Raw genomic sequence first — 17,279 nt, 5'->3', positions numbered from 1 at the left:
CACCCAACCACCCACCCTCCCATCCCAACCCCACTCCCCCCATCTTGATGTTCACCACATCTCCCACAGTGGTCACACTCATTTTTGTTTGTGCACGTTTTTTACTTTTACTTTTTTCTGACCCACATCCCCCACCCCACACCCATTCTGCCTCTGCTTATTTATCCCCACTGTGAGGTGAAAAAAAAGAAACACAATTGCCTTCTCACACTCATACGGTAATGGCTACAATTTGCTTATCGTACAAGCACAGATGTGTAAATAAATGGAGTCTAGACTGATAGCGGAGACAAAACCTTAACATGTGCGTTTAAAACTGGGTTTCCCAAAGAATTATAAGAAAGCAAAGCAAAGATGTTTCTTTGTTCTAACACACTTTTCAAACAGTTAAGCTCTAGACAGTCTCAATTTCAATATCTGGGGATCAGACCATTTTCTCAGCTAACAAACAACACGATCCATTACTTTGTATCCTCTGTATCTATGCTCCCACCCATCAGAGATGCTTTGTGTTACTGTCTGAATTCTCTTCTTGAATCTGAAAAATGCAACAAAAGTGGTTGCAGACGCATTCCAGACGCCCTCTATGGAGTGAGTGATGCACCAGTGGGAAAACACAGAGAAGCTGCAGGGAGTACATAGGATGCAGCAGATCTAAGGTTACAGATCAGCCATATATCGTCTCTGACGTTTACCTGAACGTGTTCAGGAGCACCCGAAACTTGCTCACATGCACTTTGCAGAAAATGGACAAGGACAACGGTGCCACCGTGGCGTCTCCTGACAATAGACAAGCAAGACATGTAGGAAGTGTCAAAAAATGGAAAGCAAAGCAAAATGCCAATTTTGCTAAAAGACTCAACAAATGTGCAACTGTGAATATGCTGTTGTGTCTGGCAGGCCTAATAACTATTTGGACAATTTCGAACACTGGCTTATAGCTACCCCCCCCCCCCCCCCCCCCCTTCTGAATAACTGTATTGCGAGCAGTGTAATGTGTAGGGATAAAGACAGGAGAATTTTGTCACGTGGAGTAGATTAGCAGATTAACAGACGCAGACTCAGTGGAGTCTTCTACCATTTGTTTGATATTTGTCACTGGTCAAGAAGTATAGCAGCAGTAAGAAAACCACTGATGCCAACCTCTGCTTGGTGGAGCTCTAACTACCTTAGCTTTCACACCAGTTTGTGAATAAACAAGCAAAATTAGCCTGTAATGGTATGTGTAGGAGTTTGAGTTCAGTACAGATGTAGTATGAGTACAGAGTCTGTATTTGAGTGGCCTGAGTGATGAGGGTTACTCAGACCATGGCTCAGATTGGTGAGGTGAGTGGACAGGGGTGGGGTGTGGGGCAGCTGCTCAAACTGGTGGTGGGCGGGGTGCACACCTGTGATGGCACGGGTTTTCCTGAGACAGAGGGCAGCCAATGAATTTTTTTGACAACAGAAGAATATTAACAGAGGTCAGATTCTGTACAGTAACAATGTTATTGTTACATAAAAACCTGCAAATGCACTCATTAGTATAAGTTTAATTAAATTCAAATTTAAATGCTACACACCCATCTTCCACCTCAGCCTCCATGATGTTACTCTCCACCTCAGTACATCGAACCTACACCTCTTCCTTAGGAGTTACATACAAAGTCTATGCAATGCACCAAGTGATGGGAAGACAGGAGAATCTGCATTTGCACAACTAAAAATGTTTAAACTTATGCAGAAAGTTGCTTTACACTGGATTGCAAAGACACATCAGCTCTTCTCACCTGATGCTCCTGATGATCAGACACTGATAACATCCTTACTCATGCCGTTTGAAGGCAGCTGGGTGTTTGTGTGTACTCTCAATGCCACTGCATTCACACAAGTAACGTGAGATGAAATTTTGCTTTGTATTTGGTTTGAGTGCTGCTCCAAATTTATAGACTCAATAATAAAACATGATGTAACACCCTTGTATTGGCGCAAATCATAGCTTATGCATTTTTTACATGTTCTTATCACAATGTACTAATACATTTTGAATTTCACAAGTCAAAAGCTTTAAATGCTAGCAAAAAATCTCCATCTGAATCGTGGAAAAAACCTGTGAAATTAGTGACTAACAGCAGCAAGAGGATAGCAGCAAGAATGTGTTCTGCAACAGAAGCATTATTTGCCTTAGGAAAGAAGTCTGGAAGAATTTGAATCTCATCATCACTTTGTGCACAATGGGAGATCGCCTTTCAACAACCAAAACTCTGGGGAAAACAGCAAGACATTTGCAATCAACAGAATTATACACAGAAACAAAACGAGACACAAGACAGAGAGAAATGTCAGAGAAGCTGTTTTTTGGATCACATGCACCCATATAAAGACCCCCCAAGGAAACCCCTACAATTCATTAGGACACTATAAGAGTGTACTGTCCTGCCTTTGACAGGGCATCTGTATATTTCCAACAAGTGTTGACATCGTCTGGATTTATCATTGTCTCCACGTGAGAGCTAATGGCCTGGTCTGTCATAGCTAAGCTTCCTAAGCATACCTCAAGGCAAGACATCAGACTGCAAACAAAAAAGACAAAGGTAAAACACAGATTCTGGCAGAAATATGTATATTTTGTAACAAGTGAAAATGTTTGCAACCTGGGTATGGTTTCAGCATGAAGAACTAATGATAGAAGAACCAACCAATATAGTGGACTGTACATTCTCCTATTATTTCATATTCTTATATTATATTCAAATTAACGAAATTGTTATCCTGTGGCAATGTCTAAAATACTTTTTTAAAAGGTCTTGAGTTTTGTCACTCGTGTAGAAGCCTGGAATTGAAAGATAAACAAGTAAGAGCAAATCTATTAGTCTAGAATGTGTCAGACGCACCTGCTGAGGTATGAAAATCAAGAATGAATTAGCAATCAGAGCAAGGAAATGTGTAACATACCATTAAGGCCTCGGTAACACTAGCCTAGAGACTTGTCTGCGGCTACTTGACTACCACGCAAAGAATACGCAGGCTGCGTGTGGCTGCTGAAGATTGCTGGCAGTTGGTGTGAACTCCATTGCTAAAAATCCATTCATGCAGGAATAGAGACAAGTCAGTGGTCACTAGCAGTGAGTAGTGAAAACTGTGTATTCAGGGATTAGTTGGCAAGTGGTTGCTCGATGTTGTCAGCAGTCACTGCTAAGGAAAATGTGTATTCCCTAATTGGTTTGCGAGTCGTCTGTTGTCGCTACGTGTAACTGGTCGCAGAAAAGCATACGATGCTGCCCCAAGAACCTCCTTGCAATTCCCTTGGTCACCTGTTGATGTAGTCACCAGTGGTTTGCACCGACTTATCCATGAACAATACTCACCAAGCTGTAGTGAAACTGTGAAAAATGCAACACAAACTGGAAACACGAAACATTCATTTAAATTCATTTAAAATTAAAAGCTGTGGCTTATGAAAAGTCAAACTTTTACTTTGAAAGCAAACATTCTCTGTTTCCTGTTTGCATCACATTTTTCAAGTGTCACAACATTTCAAAGAGTAAATAGTGAGTGGCTGCAGACAAGTCTTCTGTAGTTTGTGTCCACCATGCAAATTATGAGCAACTGCAGCAATCTGCTAGTGAACTAGTGAACAAAGCAATCACAAGAAGAATTTTTGTGCAGCATCTGCTTTCTCCTGGTGACCAGTTTCACCCGTCTGCAACCAGTCTGGGAATACAGATTTTTCCCTCACAACCAGAGGTTGCCAGGTGTTGCTGTTCAGTCTCTAGACCAAAAGAAACCAAAAAATATTTGCATCAAACCTACATCATTGCGGCAGCTCGGTGACCCCGGCAAGAGGCAACACCAATTAGAAACTGGTTTTAATAAAAGGAAATGGGGGTAAGATGTTTTCTGCCAGGTTAAATTAACCATGCACTTCTAGATTTGTGTGGTTTCCATGCTACTTTATACTTCTATTTCTGGTGTGTCAGATAATGCAGTTCGTGTCAAAACTGCTAGTGTGTGTCAGTTACCCACAAAGTGTTCTTTAGCAGTACTGCGTGACGCACTGGGTTATGGCATTAGGAAAAAGAGCTGGCTCGTTCACTCGTTCACTTCTCTTTCAAACCAGTTGTCTTCTCCTGACTCTATGAGCCAACTGTAAGGTGCTGGACTAAATATGCGTGATTAGTTTAGCTGATTTTTTGCTTGAATCTTCTGCAGCACCTAATAACACCACTGATAAGAGTTAGCATTGTTGTTAAAACCAACAATGCTTAAAAGAAAAGTCCACAATGCCAGGGGTATCTGCAATAATTCACTGTAACACCGTCCCTATATGTAAGTGGCCCTTTGCAAATTCCAGACTGTAACATCGAAAAGTTCAGAAAAACAAGGCTTCAGTACAAGCGAAAGCCCTCCTCAAATTTTTCTTTGCAATTTAACCGTGAACAAGCCTCTAACACTGGAGTCTGCTCATTGTCTCTCTTCTTCCAGCATAAGGTTTGAATCAGCGGGCTGTCATATGGCAGGGACGCAGCATTCAGGACACGTTGTCTCACTGTATTGATCTGGCAGACATGTCTGCATCCTCGTCTTCCTCCTCCTCCTCCTCCTTGTTATCCATGCCTCTTCCTTCCAGACAATGACAGATACAGAATATCCAGTTACAGTGATTGGAGTAGAACAAATTAATCCTGTATGACAGGACACAATGAGACCATGTTGCTAAATTAAATACTAATACAATATAAAGGCAGCACTGTGATTCATCAATTGTGGCTTTTAAATCTTAAAAGAAACACTCAGACTGATAGAGACTGATGACATGTTGATTGTAAATTTGAAGAATGGGCATAGTGGGTGAACACATGTTGGAATAGAAAAAAGGTAAGTTCATATTTAGTAATTCAAAGGAAATAATTTGCATCTGGGAGTAAACAGGTGACCCTGCATGTTTCTGCTGACCCTCATTCAAAACCTCAACCAGATCAAAGACAGCACATGGTTGCTACAAAGTGACGTGCCCTCGTACCGAGCTTATTTTCTCAGTATTATGTTCTTTACCTTCATCTGTCCATGTGCTTTCATCTCTTCCTACCTCCTCCTTCCAAAAGCAGGCCCTTCAACTTTTCTCCTTCCCCAGTTTTACTCTGTCCAACTTCAGTCTTCCAAATAGATGTGTTTCCATCTCTCTTTCCTAACTCGTGCTGATGTTTCCCATATCCCTATCACACTTTCACCACATGTCAGGAAGACTAGGGTTTGTGTGGTTTCTGCCCAGTTTTGGGAGCAATCCAACTGAGGCTCATTGGGCTGGTTGTCGGTTCGGCCGGGGCCCACTGTTAGGAAATGACCACTCCTCTGGTTCAAATTAGCAATGAGGCAAGGTCTTTATTTTTCTTTTTCTTTCTTTTTTTTGGGTGCTTTTTTTTAACTAAGGGCCTGCAGATGAAAAAGATGGAAAAGTGTAGAGAGAGAGTGCACAGCCATCTGTAAACCACATGAAGGTGAGTGGCAATTGATTCAATGCCCTCCCTAATTAAGTATTATGTTGGTTGGCCAAAGAACATCTTCCCAGAAGTGGTTGTACTTCTGTAGCGTTCACTGTCCAAACAATCACAGACTTGCATGGTTAATGTCTGGTTAGGCATGTTGTATTTCCGTTCGCTTATTCTGTAATATATCACCTGCAAAATATCCAGATTTTAATCAGATCATGTAAATCTTTGACCTTCCTCAGTTTTTAATAAAATAGTTCATGTCTGCGTTGCTTTAGAGCCAACAGCAGTTCCATATTGTAAATGTATGCAAAGTGGAAAGGCAGTCGATAAGGCTGTTGTGCAGTCAGTCTGGTGTTTATCTTGGTTTTCACTGCGGAGCATCGCAAATGTTTTCCATGAAATGCAACTCCACATGTATCCGTCCTAAATTGTTTTCTATAGGCAGAACCTTTCCTGTGAGCATGAAACACAATAATTCTCCCACAACAGCTTCTTTAGGGACTGCCAAACAGCATCGCCTCTGCTGTCTGACTCCAGAAAGCATTACATATATTTTTTGGATAAACACAAAAGAACTGCAGTTAGGACCATGCACACACACACACACACACACAAGAACAGTAGAGCAAAGCTTGCACTGCATGCACTTCAGACAAGCTGGAATGAGCACAAAGCTTTTTTTTTTTCATTTTGTCGTTTCACTACTTTGCTGCTGATTACAGGAAATGATCAAGACAAAAGCCTTGAAGGACTGGTTGTGTTGTATGCTGCCTAAAGCCTTTGAGCATTTGCATTATGAAACACATGTTGCTCAATGGCCTCAAAGTCTTTACAGAAAGGATTAGGTCTCTAAGCCAAAGCCATTTAAACATAAAGTCTGAGAGAAAAAGCACCCTGCACTGAACAATCAGGGAATAATGTAAGAGCTTAGTTTTTCTTCTTTTTCTTCTATTTTTTTCACTTCATATGGGAATGGAGCCATGGTAAATATAAATAAGTGTACACAAAGACAGTATGAACCATCAGAGGTGTAATTCGTGCTACTGAGATGCCAATATAGTATGGTATAAGAGCATTTTCAAAAGACACAGCTCAAAAGCGAGGGGGTGGTCCGCTGCAGGGATAAGTTGTTTTAAACCCACTTCCTCGAGAAACACTGTGAGCCAAGTTAAATTTCAGGTGTTTATCTGGGCAGAAACTGGCAAACCCTGCTAGTTTTTTTAAGGTTGGATAAAAGATGGGTTACATATGTTTGTGGCCATGTGGTGAGTACCTGCGGTCACCTGCAAGTGGAAGGACATAAGGAATACTGACAGTCTAATGTGTTTTCATTTTATATCATGCTGAGCAGCAGATCATCATTGCAATATAGTTACTTAAGTTAATAAATCTCCCCCATCTTATGAGCATAAAAAATATAATATTTTGAAAATTTAAGACCAACAAGTGCTGCAGATAAAATGATTGGCTTTAGAGATACTGACGAACTTAATGCTAAAATCTGGATACACAAATGTTCCAGAGAAATCTTGGTTTATTTTAAAACTAGTACCTCATTATGGTTAGGTAAACATTGTGGTTTGGGATAAAATAACTATAAAGTGTAGTTATAATTGCTATATAGGTTAGAAATCTGGTATGGATACAAGAAGGAGCCATTGTTATTTAGAAATAGGGAAAGAAGTTTTCCCTTGTGAACCCAATGTACATTTGGCCCATATAGGTATCACAACCACTGCCATCTAGACACTGACTTAAAGTTCTTCAGATTTCTTTATTTGTATGAACAGAGTAATAAAGCAACAATATTTCAGCTTTAGCTCTTGAGTCCTAACAGACAGGTGAGAAATGAAATGAGAGACTCCAATATGTCTCCAATATGCCCTGATTTTAATTTTCCAAGGTTGTTGAGATCTTCTGGAGAGACAAACCACCATTCCTCTAAGAAGTATTGACGTTTTTGTGAAGACTGAGAACACTTTCAAACGCGAGTTCAATTGAGTTTAAAACTGGTCCATGTGAAAGTCCATGGTTTTTATACTCATCACACCACTCAGTGACATCTCAAACCATATGGACTGGGGCATTGTCATCCTGGAAGATCCTGCTCCCATGAGGATAGAAATCTGATAACAACTTTATACCGACTTGCGGCAACCCTTCCCTCACAGTGGACAAGCTCAGCTTAATCATGCCAGCAATCACTCTCAGTAGCACAAAGGTGACTTTTTTGATATTGCATTCTTGTCTGCATTTGCTCACATACAGCTTTGCAGACTGTCATCTACATGTTGTAGCTGTTTAATGGCACCAGGGGGCAGTGTCACAAACAACCAGTCTGTGAAGTACTCTTTCTTGTGCTGTTGTTGGTCCTTCAGTGTGCTGCAGAAAAGTAAGCAAAGCTAATGTAACAATACAAAGAGCTAAAATAAACTGAGAGTTAAGAACAATGAAACGTGTTTCTTGCAGCCACAGCTTGTGCTTTTGTGTATTTTTAAAAAAAAATATTTTAAACATTTTCTCGCACTTCTCCCAGTGAACTCCATGTACATGCACAGGTAGGCTCTTTATATACAAAAACCTACACGAAGAGAGACAAACATAAAATTTTGAGTTCTTCCTTTTCTTCCTTATTACCTGTAAGTTCTATGTATGTTGGTCCTGATAGTTTAAATGCACTGCAACTTAAGAAAACACTAGCAACTACAAATACGGAAATATATTGGAACTTGTATGGAACACAATGAAAGTACAGAAAAGCAAAATCTCAGAAAACATAATGGACGTGTTTATGCGGAGACGTTACTGTGACCGACCAGTTCTGGAAGGGACAGAAACCAAAACATGTGAAGGGTCGCTCTGATACAAAAGACATGGCGGATTCTTCGTGTTGTGAGGGAGGAAAAGATGCAGGTAATGTGTGTTTTAATCACATGACTCGTATAATACTGCACATACATGTTTGCTGCTAGCCATTTACTGTTAGCTTGTCACTTCCGCTGCTGTTCCGTCACGTTATTGCCTTCCCAAAAATACTTCTGTTGTGTTTTGTGAGGGGTTTTGGTGAGCTTTTGGTGTTTTTTTTCCTGTTGTTGCACCATTTTTCTATTTTCTGGTGTTTTCTGGCATGTTTGAGGCCACTATACCTGTGACCACTAGATGGCGTAGGTCAAATAGATGACACTTTTGTTGCTCCAGGGTGTGGTTAATACACATTTCTGTGGTATAAAGAAATTAGAAGCTCCAAATTTAGCAGTGTGGTTGTTTGTTGATAGCAGACGTTGTTGTTGTTGTCTACAAGTGGTCACTGGGAAAACTCAACTCTGTGTTAGCATGTGATACATGTGTCACTTAGTAAGCATCCCCATTTCTACTCCAGAGAATCTGGCTTTCTGAAATACTTTTTATTATCCGGCTCCAAGGGGATCATAACACCACAATAACCCTAGTCTTTTTTCTCCTTTTTTTACAAACACCTACGCACAAATCTAAATCAAGCACAGACTGAACAAAAACAAAGTCCGGAGCTTTTCAAATAGTCTCAGAAGAGCTGTTTCCAAACCCTTACTCACTATTGACCCATCAGAGAGAGATATATCCATCCCGCATCTGAAGTGAAATAATAAAAATAAACTGCTGGCCTGGGAAGTACGTCTGCAACAAGATGAAAAGAGGGATAATGTAAGTTTTATACTGAGGAGCTGACCCCTGTTAAGAGTTGGCCAAAAGTCCTGCTTTTGGAAGCCCCAAACAAAACCCTCGCCAGACGTTAAGGGTGGGGGGATTGGGGGGGCAAGAGGGGGGAAATGAATGAGAGGTAAGACAAATAGACTTGCCCACATGCACTGCGCGCACATGTTGATTTTCACTAACTATCTGAACGTACAAACACGTGGGCTACGCGGCCGCCCAAACATCAAACAGTCTTCTTTTGGCTTCTCTCGGTGTTATGAGACTTTTGAGCAGCGACATCGCTCCACACATCCTCTGGAAATGCTGGGAATCTTTTGCATCCTTGCATCCAGAGTTAAAACCAAGGAAAACTCAGCCTCATCAGCAGAACAGCAGATGTCACATCTCATTAACTAGAAACAGCTCTGTTGCTGGATGAGCACCGACGCTCTCATTCCTGTTTGATCCTGTTAGGTTCCCTTTGGAAACACAAGCTGTCATCCCACAACACTCAGAGGCAGGCGGGAAAAACATAGATGTGACTCCGGGAAGCTGTTGCTCAATACGTATTCCGTCCGCGGCTTGCTTCCTTACTGCGCTTTGTTCAGGCCTCACTGACTAAAAGCAATGTTTGGCATTGGGGAAGAACACTGCTTTACCACAGGGGTTTTAGTTTGAGCCCAGTAAAGAGTTGGGGTTCAGTCCAAAAGGATTTGTAGACTAAACCAGTAAAATAAGATGGAAAGAAATGGGGAAAACAGAGAGATGCTAAAACAACTGGATAAAAGTCAAGGAGAAAGGGGGCTGTTGGGGGGTGGGGTAGTAATGCCACCGCCAGTTTCCTCCTGCTGCTGTATGACTGATAAGTTTCTTCTGATAGCCGAAAAGGGTATGTTGTCAAGCTACTTTGAGCTTGCACGCTTTCTTTTTTTAAAAGATTGAACCACTGCTGACAGAGTCAATGGGAGGCGGAGGGAAAATAACACATTTGCCAAGCCTCCCCACTGCTTGCTCTCCCCCCGTCTCTCTTTCTCCATCCCCTTGTTGCTGCCAGCACAGTGGAAAACTTCCTCTGGTCCAGACACAGTTATGAGGGAATAGGAGTGGGAGATCGGTAAACACAGATAAAGAGAAACAGGTAAATGAATCAGAGAATAATTCAAATAGAAAACTAAATAAGCAAAGCTGTCAAAATTCTAATCCACATGAAACAGAGCTCAAATGAGAGAAAACTGCATTTTTCCCCCTCTCCTCGTCTTTCTGTCCTCTAGCTCTGAGCTGAGAGCCAAAACAATGTCCTTCAAAACAAGGGCCTGATTAATAACATGCTGTTCCATCCACTCTGGAGGGCCGTATGTTTGCGCAGATTCACTATCTGCCATTTAGCTAACTGACTTCCACATATATCAGCTCGCATGTGCGGGCCAAGATGGCTACTGTTGATGTTCAAATAAGCTTAGACAGTATAAACACACGAGGTCAAAGGAAGCAAAAGGAGGCAGGATGCAAATCTCCATACGTCGGCACGGGGAAACAAGTTCATGCCTTTCGCTGTGTCTTTTTCTAATTCCCCTTTTAGCTGAAAAACAAATCCAGCCCATTAATCTTTAATGTTATGGGCCTGGCTCTGATCAAGACCAGGACCTGTATAGTGTTTCCCCCATCCTTCACTGCAATTCTTCATTCAGTATATCAGCAGCACCAGTTAGCATTCCCCATAATGGGTGCCACACAGTATTTGTGTCTGTTTGTGTACCACAGAGTCATGTTAGGAAAATCATGGAGGAAAGTTCTGAAGGCTGACCTAACAGCTGGCATACTGAACAAAAGAACTTTAATCCAGGCTCACAAGGGTGCAGGGAAATCTTTAACCTTTACGAGACAACAAAATAACAGAAGGGGAGCAAGGAAGCAGACAACCTAACAAATACACACATCTGGTAGAAAAGCATAATATGGCGTAGGTGAACCCAAACAACACAGTAACAAGGGCAGAAACAGGAAGATAGGAGGCAAGTAGAGGTGGGCAGATGGATCCGAATATCTAAGTATTGATATCAGTGCTGGTATTGGTATAGAGTCGATAGTAGCCTAATATCCTCTGAGATCAGTATGCAGCCCGCTGATTTGTGTTAAATAATTAATTTTTCTTTTGGAAATGAAAAAATATATCTCAAACTATAAAAAAATGTCTGAAATGTCTTTTTGTGTTGACTATCACGTCTGTTTTATTTATAGCCTATAGCATGTTTAAACAACAGAAGCTGACTCGAAGTGCTTTAGAGACCTTACATTCCAGGTCTCTTGATGATTATCTCTTAAGTTATTACACATTGCTCTACCCTGCATCAGCTGCCTATATAAGATAAAAGTATCGGCATTGGTATTGGTATCTGCAGTACCAGAATTTGCAGTATTCCACACCACTAGAGCAAACTAAAATTGTAGAAGAAGTTTCAAAATAAAATAGGAAGTACTTGTAAAAAACAAACAAACAAACAAACAAAAAAGTTAGGAACACAGAAGGAACAAATATGAAAGAAGAAAAATCCCCAGTAACATAAGAACGAAGTAAAAATAAGGATTATATAATAAAACCACAGACAAACAAAAAGACCACGACTCAAAAGGCTCAGGGAGAACTTGTATGTGTGTCCATTCATGTTATTTTGTGTATGTGTGTGTGTAGGAATAAGGTGGGCGTTTACTTTTGCTGGAAAATGAGTGGCATTCTCCTTCATTTCCTGCTAGCACTGAAAGTAATAGAGCCACAAGTGCTTGCCCGCTCTCAAACACAAACACACATGCAAAAGCTTACACAGCCACGGCTACAAAGGGACTGCGAGGAAGCACAATCTAGCACATGAAACTGATACAGTCTGCTAAAAGTGGTTTGGCATCATTTAACAGCACAAGAGGGGAGGCTGAAAACTGAGTACAGTTGGTAAGTGATGTGATGGACTGCAGATATCCCCTCCTCTAAGTCAGCGAAAATGAATTATGATCAGCTGTACTGTAACAGAGAATTAGGACACCTCTTTGAATGTTATCAGAGTTGTGAGGCAATTTATAAAAAGAATCATATTTTTAAGATTACTTAAAAATGTTTCAATAAAGATTCATTTGAAAATTAGCAAAGAGAACAATAGGTATGCTTTTAACTACACAGTGCCAGGTGTCTTTGAAACTGCCTCCTATTCTGCCCCCTTGTGGTCACACACTTTGGACTGTTTTACAAGAGGGTGACACAGTTCATCAGCACAGCAACATTTCTATTTTTATTATCCTTCTGTTTTGCTCTTCGATCACACAAATACAGGACATTAGCAAAACAGATGGGTATTTGTAATGAGGGAGACATCCGAGTACAGGTTTTCTGCTGGCCGTCTCTGGTCTGTGCCGCTGTAATGGCTATGAAAGCTCGCCCAAGAGTTTACAGATCCACAAAGATGTCCTTTATCCTTTTACTGCAACATTTAAGGAAGAAAATTAATAAATTCCCTTTAAACTACTGAGGGGTAAAAAATTCAAGAGCTGGTGTTGAGTTTGGAGTGTAAAAACGTCACATGTTACAGTCTATAAACTGAATGCAGTGGGGGATGAGAAGCTCAGCAGTATATGAGCAGGCAGTCTGGCAGCAGCGCTGACAGTCGAGTATGTTCATCTGTTGGAAACGTGTGTGTGTGTGTGTGTGTGTGTGTGAGGTGTAAATCCACATGGAGGTGTTTGCTTTACACGGGGCATAAAGTGTGCTGTGTGTGCCGCTGTGTATCCAGCGTGACTGTTGCTTGTGTATGCTTGGTCACACTTTTGGCACTCTGTATCAAAGGCCTGCATGGGCAGCTGGTTGGAGTCTGGTAACTGTGGTTATATAATGCACTACACACAAAACACACACTTGAGCTGCTTGTAACCACAAGTCAGCCACTAACTGACCAGTCGCCGCCCACTGGAGGGTGCAAATCGGTGAAAGTCATTTAGCCCAGGTTTTGTCAAGCGCTGAACACAAAACAGACCGTTAATTCTTGAAGAAGTTGAGAGGAATGTAAATCTTTTAATCTATCAATTCTTTAATCGAAACAAAGCCATGCACGTGTGGAAAGCTGACTGGAAGCTGGCTCACTGCTGCACACCAGCAGCTCTGCACACTCCTGTTGTTGCTCACCAACAAAGAAGAGCGCTCACACTCCAGTGTGTGTCCCATACGATTGTTTACACACTCTAGTGGAGATCCAGTCACATAAGGGCAAGCATGTGTGCACACATACCAGCACACACACTCACACATACACACAGGTACACGTTTAGTAGACTTTTCTTGCCGTAGGCCAGCAAAGTAGAGGGATGGTGCCAAATGTTTTTGGATTTCAGATCTCCTGACCGCTGTCTTTTCCAGACTCCCCCCCCCCCCCTCCACTTTTTTGTCTCTTACTCTCTCTCTACACCTCTCTTACTCTGTATATTTTTCTACCTCCCCTCCTTCCTTTGCAAAGAAACTCTACTGCTGCCACCACAAGCCACTGCCACCGCTGCTGCTGCACTAAAACACATGTGATCAAAAATGTATCTCCTTAGCAGAGCTTGCATTTTTTCTCTATCTATCCCTGCTAGTTTGTCGTGCAGTACACCCAAGGGCTCGGAGTCACAACTGTCTGTCCTCTCTCTGTTTGCGATGGAAGGATGCCGTTACAAAGGAATGCAGTGTCGCCTGCCAGAGGTATCACAGTGGATGGACAGAGCAGAGAAGAGAAGAGCATGTGTGCGTTTGCAATCTTCCTTTGCACTTGCAGATACCAATCATTATATGATTAAGAGCAGCTATTGCATTACACAGAAAACACAGATCCATCCACATGGAGGACACCCTTGTTACATCTGTAACCTTGAACATATCCTGCTGCACAGCCGAGCCCCCGATACACACTTACAATGCACACCACGCCCCCTTCAACATCATCAACTAAAGTCCCAGATGTATGGGCATGGATGCATCAACAGTGTCTTAGCCCAGATCTCAAACTCGCATACACAAAGCAACAGTCCAGATCATCGCTCTCACGGGACACTCAAAGATCAACAGACGGCGCAGCTACAAATTTTATATAAAAATCAGCGTCCACACAGTGTGAGTGGAACACTTGAGTGTGCTTTTGGTGTGCTCAGTTCTTTTTAGTCTGCAAGTTGTTACTCTGTGCGCTGGCTTAGGACTGAGGAGAATTATGCAAGTCCCATGACTAACAAATGGAATCTTTTTTTCCTCCTTTCCCGCTCTCTCTCTTAATTGCTTTTAGCCACCTCAGGCACAAAAAAGAAAAGAGATGACAGGCCACGAGGATGCTAATGGATTCAGAGGAAACCTGCTTACCTTTCTTTCCTCAGAGACTCGGTGGAGGAGAGCAGGGGTGGGGGGAGGATTGCTGGGCAAGGGCAGCGTTAGGTGTGTGCGTCAGGTGGTTCAGGGTCTCTTCTACCTCCCTCCTTCAGCCACTCGTGTCTCCCATGGGATGTGATGGCATCAGGTTTTCAGTGAACAAGTAGGGTCCTCCTGGGCAAAGATCTGGCACTCGGAATTGGTCCAGAGCTGCTCACAGGTGCAAGAATAACAAGCAAACAATAAAAAGGAAAAGAAAAGAAAAAAAAATGCAAAAGTTAAAAACTGAAAATCTTCAACTGCAGGTTGAGATAACTGTCTGCAAAACTTTTAATTTTCTGCTTCCAGCAAAAACAAAAACAAACAAAAAGGAAGGAAGGGAGAAAGAAAAAAAGTTCTATCCATGTACTTTTTGGGGGGGAAGAGGTGGCAAAAGTGACAGAGGTGATGAAAGGGTGAGAATGGGGAAACGTCCTCTCTGTGTCGTCTTCGAGCTGTCCAGACGCAGGTCTGAGGAACACCTTCCCAATCTGTGCGCTCTTGCTCTCCAGGGTGGAAAGTAGGAGGGAAGGAGCAAGGGAGCAGGACACAGAGGGAGAGAGAGTGAGTAGCAGTGAAGTGGAACTCAGTCAGTTAGTCACTCAGGTCAGTCAGGCAGGCAGGCAGGCAGGCAGCGAGGCAGTGTATCTGGGTCCAAGCAGGTTGTGCTCCCACTCCAAGGACTTATAACCCGAGGTGGGGCTGGGGGGGCTGTGCACCTCGCTGCTCCAATCTCTCTGGCTTACTACGCGATCCCTCTCCCACCAGCTTATTTTGGGAAAGACAGACAGGATTGTTCATTGGGTTAGCCCCCTTGATACAAAAAGCAAGTGTCTGTGGCTGGCTGCAGTGAAGAAGGAGGGGAGTGAGCAGGATGGGGTGGGGTAGCAGCCGCGCAGAGAGGGGTGGGGTAGGATGAAGAGAAGGGAAGGGGAACAAAAAAAGACGAGAAGAGGGGAATTCGGAGGCGTCTCATGTTCTGCTTCTCACTGTTCTCCTCGCCTTCCCAAACTCACCTCCAGGAAATCACGCTGCCTTTTTAGCCTGTTTACTGTTTTGAAACATGATCACAAATCAGTCTTGCATATGAGATCCAGCTTATTCTTTATTTCTTTTGCAGCTTTATTGTTAAAGTCTGTGGATGACATGACAGTGGACAACGGTAAGGCTCAAAGGGGCATTGCACCGTCACCTAAAACCTGCTGTAGGTCGTGTGCAGTTGTCACATGGTGCCACTTTCTTTGTTTTGATCACCATAGTGCGGTTAATCGCATCTTTTTACATTTCTTTAGTCCGCCTCATCTATTCGTGGCAAGTATCAACTATTCCTCGTCTTTGAAGCGTGCCAGGTGATTGCCGGGAAAATAAGCAAATTCTCATGAAAACTGGTAATGTTTTGGATGTTTGCTGACAACCTGGACGAGCCACAGTCATCCCTTATCATTTAGTACAGGTTACTTCCCACACAGCAGCAACTTAGTAGGATCGAAACAGACTTAGCATTCAGTATTTAACTGGCAGTGTGCTAGCTGGCTCTTTGCTATGGTAGTGGACCTTGACGAGCATGCTGTTCCACGCTTCTGATTGGATGCACTGGAAGGAAAGCTGGCCTAGCCTTTTCCTGAAAGACCTACTGGGACAGAGCCATTGGCTGATTTAAAGATCAGATAGAGACTGGGATTCCAAACAGATCCGCAGCAAGCAGAAAGAGAGAGAGAGAGAAACAATAAAGAGGATTTTAGAGTTGCCCAAGTTCTTCCCCTCATTATGACATTGTGCCAGTTACTGGTTTATTTAAGGCTCTGTCATTTCGGCAGCATCCACTGATTCATTGCTTCAGTCACTCTGCAAGTAACAGAGAGTTGTCAAAAGTTGGCAGCCCCACGGCACTTTCTCTCATTCATGTTTTGCACATGAGGAGTAATAAACGTCCCCAGACTGTGTAATCGACCAACTTTTAGAAGCAAAGTCGGGCTGAAGTCAGCTTTTCCTTGCATGAGAGCGTCTCAAAAGGGCATATTTGGATCATTATTATAATATTTAATGGGGATCTGCTTTTTGAAGGGTGCCATTATGGCAAAATTTATAGTGCAGATGGGGTTTTATGCATTTTATTTGCACTCTTTTGAGCAAATATCAAGATAGCAAAGTGATTAGACGTGCACGAGAGGGCTAAAAAGGAGACATCTGTAGTGATGGATGGTCATAGATGTGACTGCTGATAATTGCCATAAGTGCCATCGTGATCAGCTAAAATAAGTATCCTGTTCACGACTGGAGCCGACCAAATTGAATAATTTTTTTTAAAAAAAAGCAACAGGCGTCATTTCTGTGAAAGAGCCATGGTGCAAGTTGAATGGTCCTCTGAACATATAAAGGGTGGAGTAACCATATGCCCAGTAATGATATCATCAATAGGAACCCTGTGTAGTAGTTAGGCCTGCCATTCATCCCCCGCCCCAGGTGAGTGTGTTTCTGTGTGCATGCGTGCCGCTTGTTGATCACGCCCCGCCGCACAAGTGATCGCTGTTTGTAGCTCAATGGGGCAAAGAAAATCAGTCGGCAGAGGCGCACACAACCACAAGAAAGCCTCCGCCTCTTCCAGTTATGGCCATGCTACAGTTGCACTGAAGAATTCCACCTCGGGCTCATCAACAAATCTCAGCTAAACTTCTAATACTCTCACACAGACACAAAACAAACGCTTATGTTCACTCATTTGGTCA

The 17,279-nt window shown here is 42.5% G+C and overlaps 1 protein-coding gene across 4 annotated transcripts in view; it reads right to left on the bottom strand.

Annotated features, from left to right (window-relative positions):
- Positions 1–15,376, bottom strand: part of col8a2 (collagen, type VIII, alpha 2) — a 70,192-nt gene extending 54,816 nt beyond the window's left edge. For 3 of the 4 annotated variants that reach the window (XM_085148268.1, XM_085148269.1, XM_085148266.1), the window contains exon 1: positions 14,509–15,376. The gene's annotated coding sequence lies outside the window, so the exon portion shown is untranslated. The remainder of the gene's footprint in view (positions 1–14,508) is intronic. The other variant, XM_085148267.1, reaches the window with a different exon arrangement.
- Between the last annotated feature and the right edge of the window lie 1,903 nt (positions 15,377–17,279).

Source organism: Neolamprologus multifasciatus, chromosome 22 (assembly GCF_963576455.1).
Source record: "Neolamprologus multifasciatus chromosome 22, fNeoMul1.2, whole genome shotgun sequence".
NCBI lineage: Eukaryota > Metazoa > Chordata > Actinopteri > Cichliformes > Cichlidae > Neolamprologus > Neolamprologus multifasciatus.
Note: the sequence above shows the minus strand (reverse complement) of the source record. Positions and strands in the feature narration are given on the sequence as shown.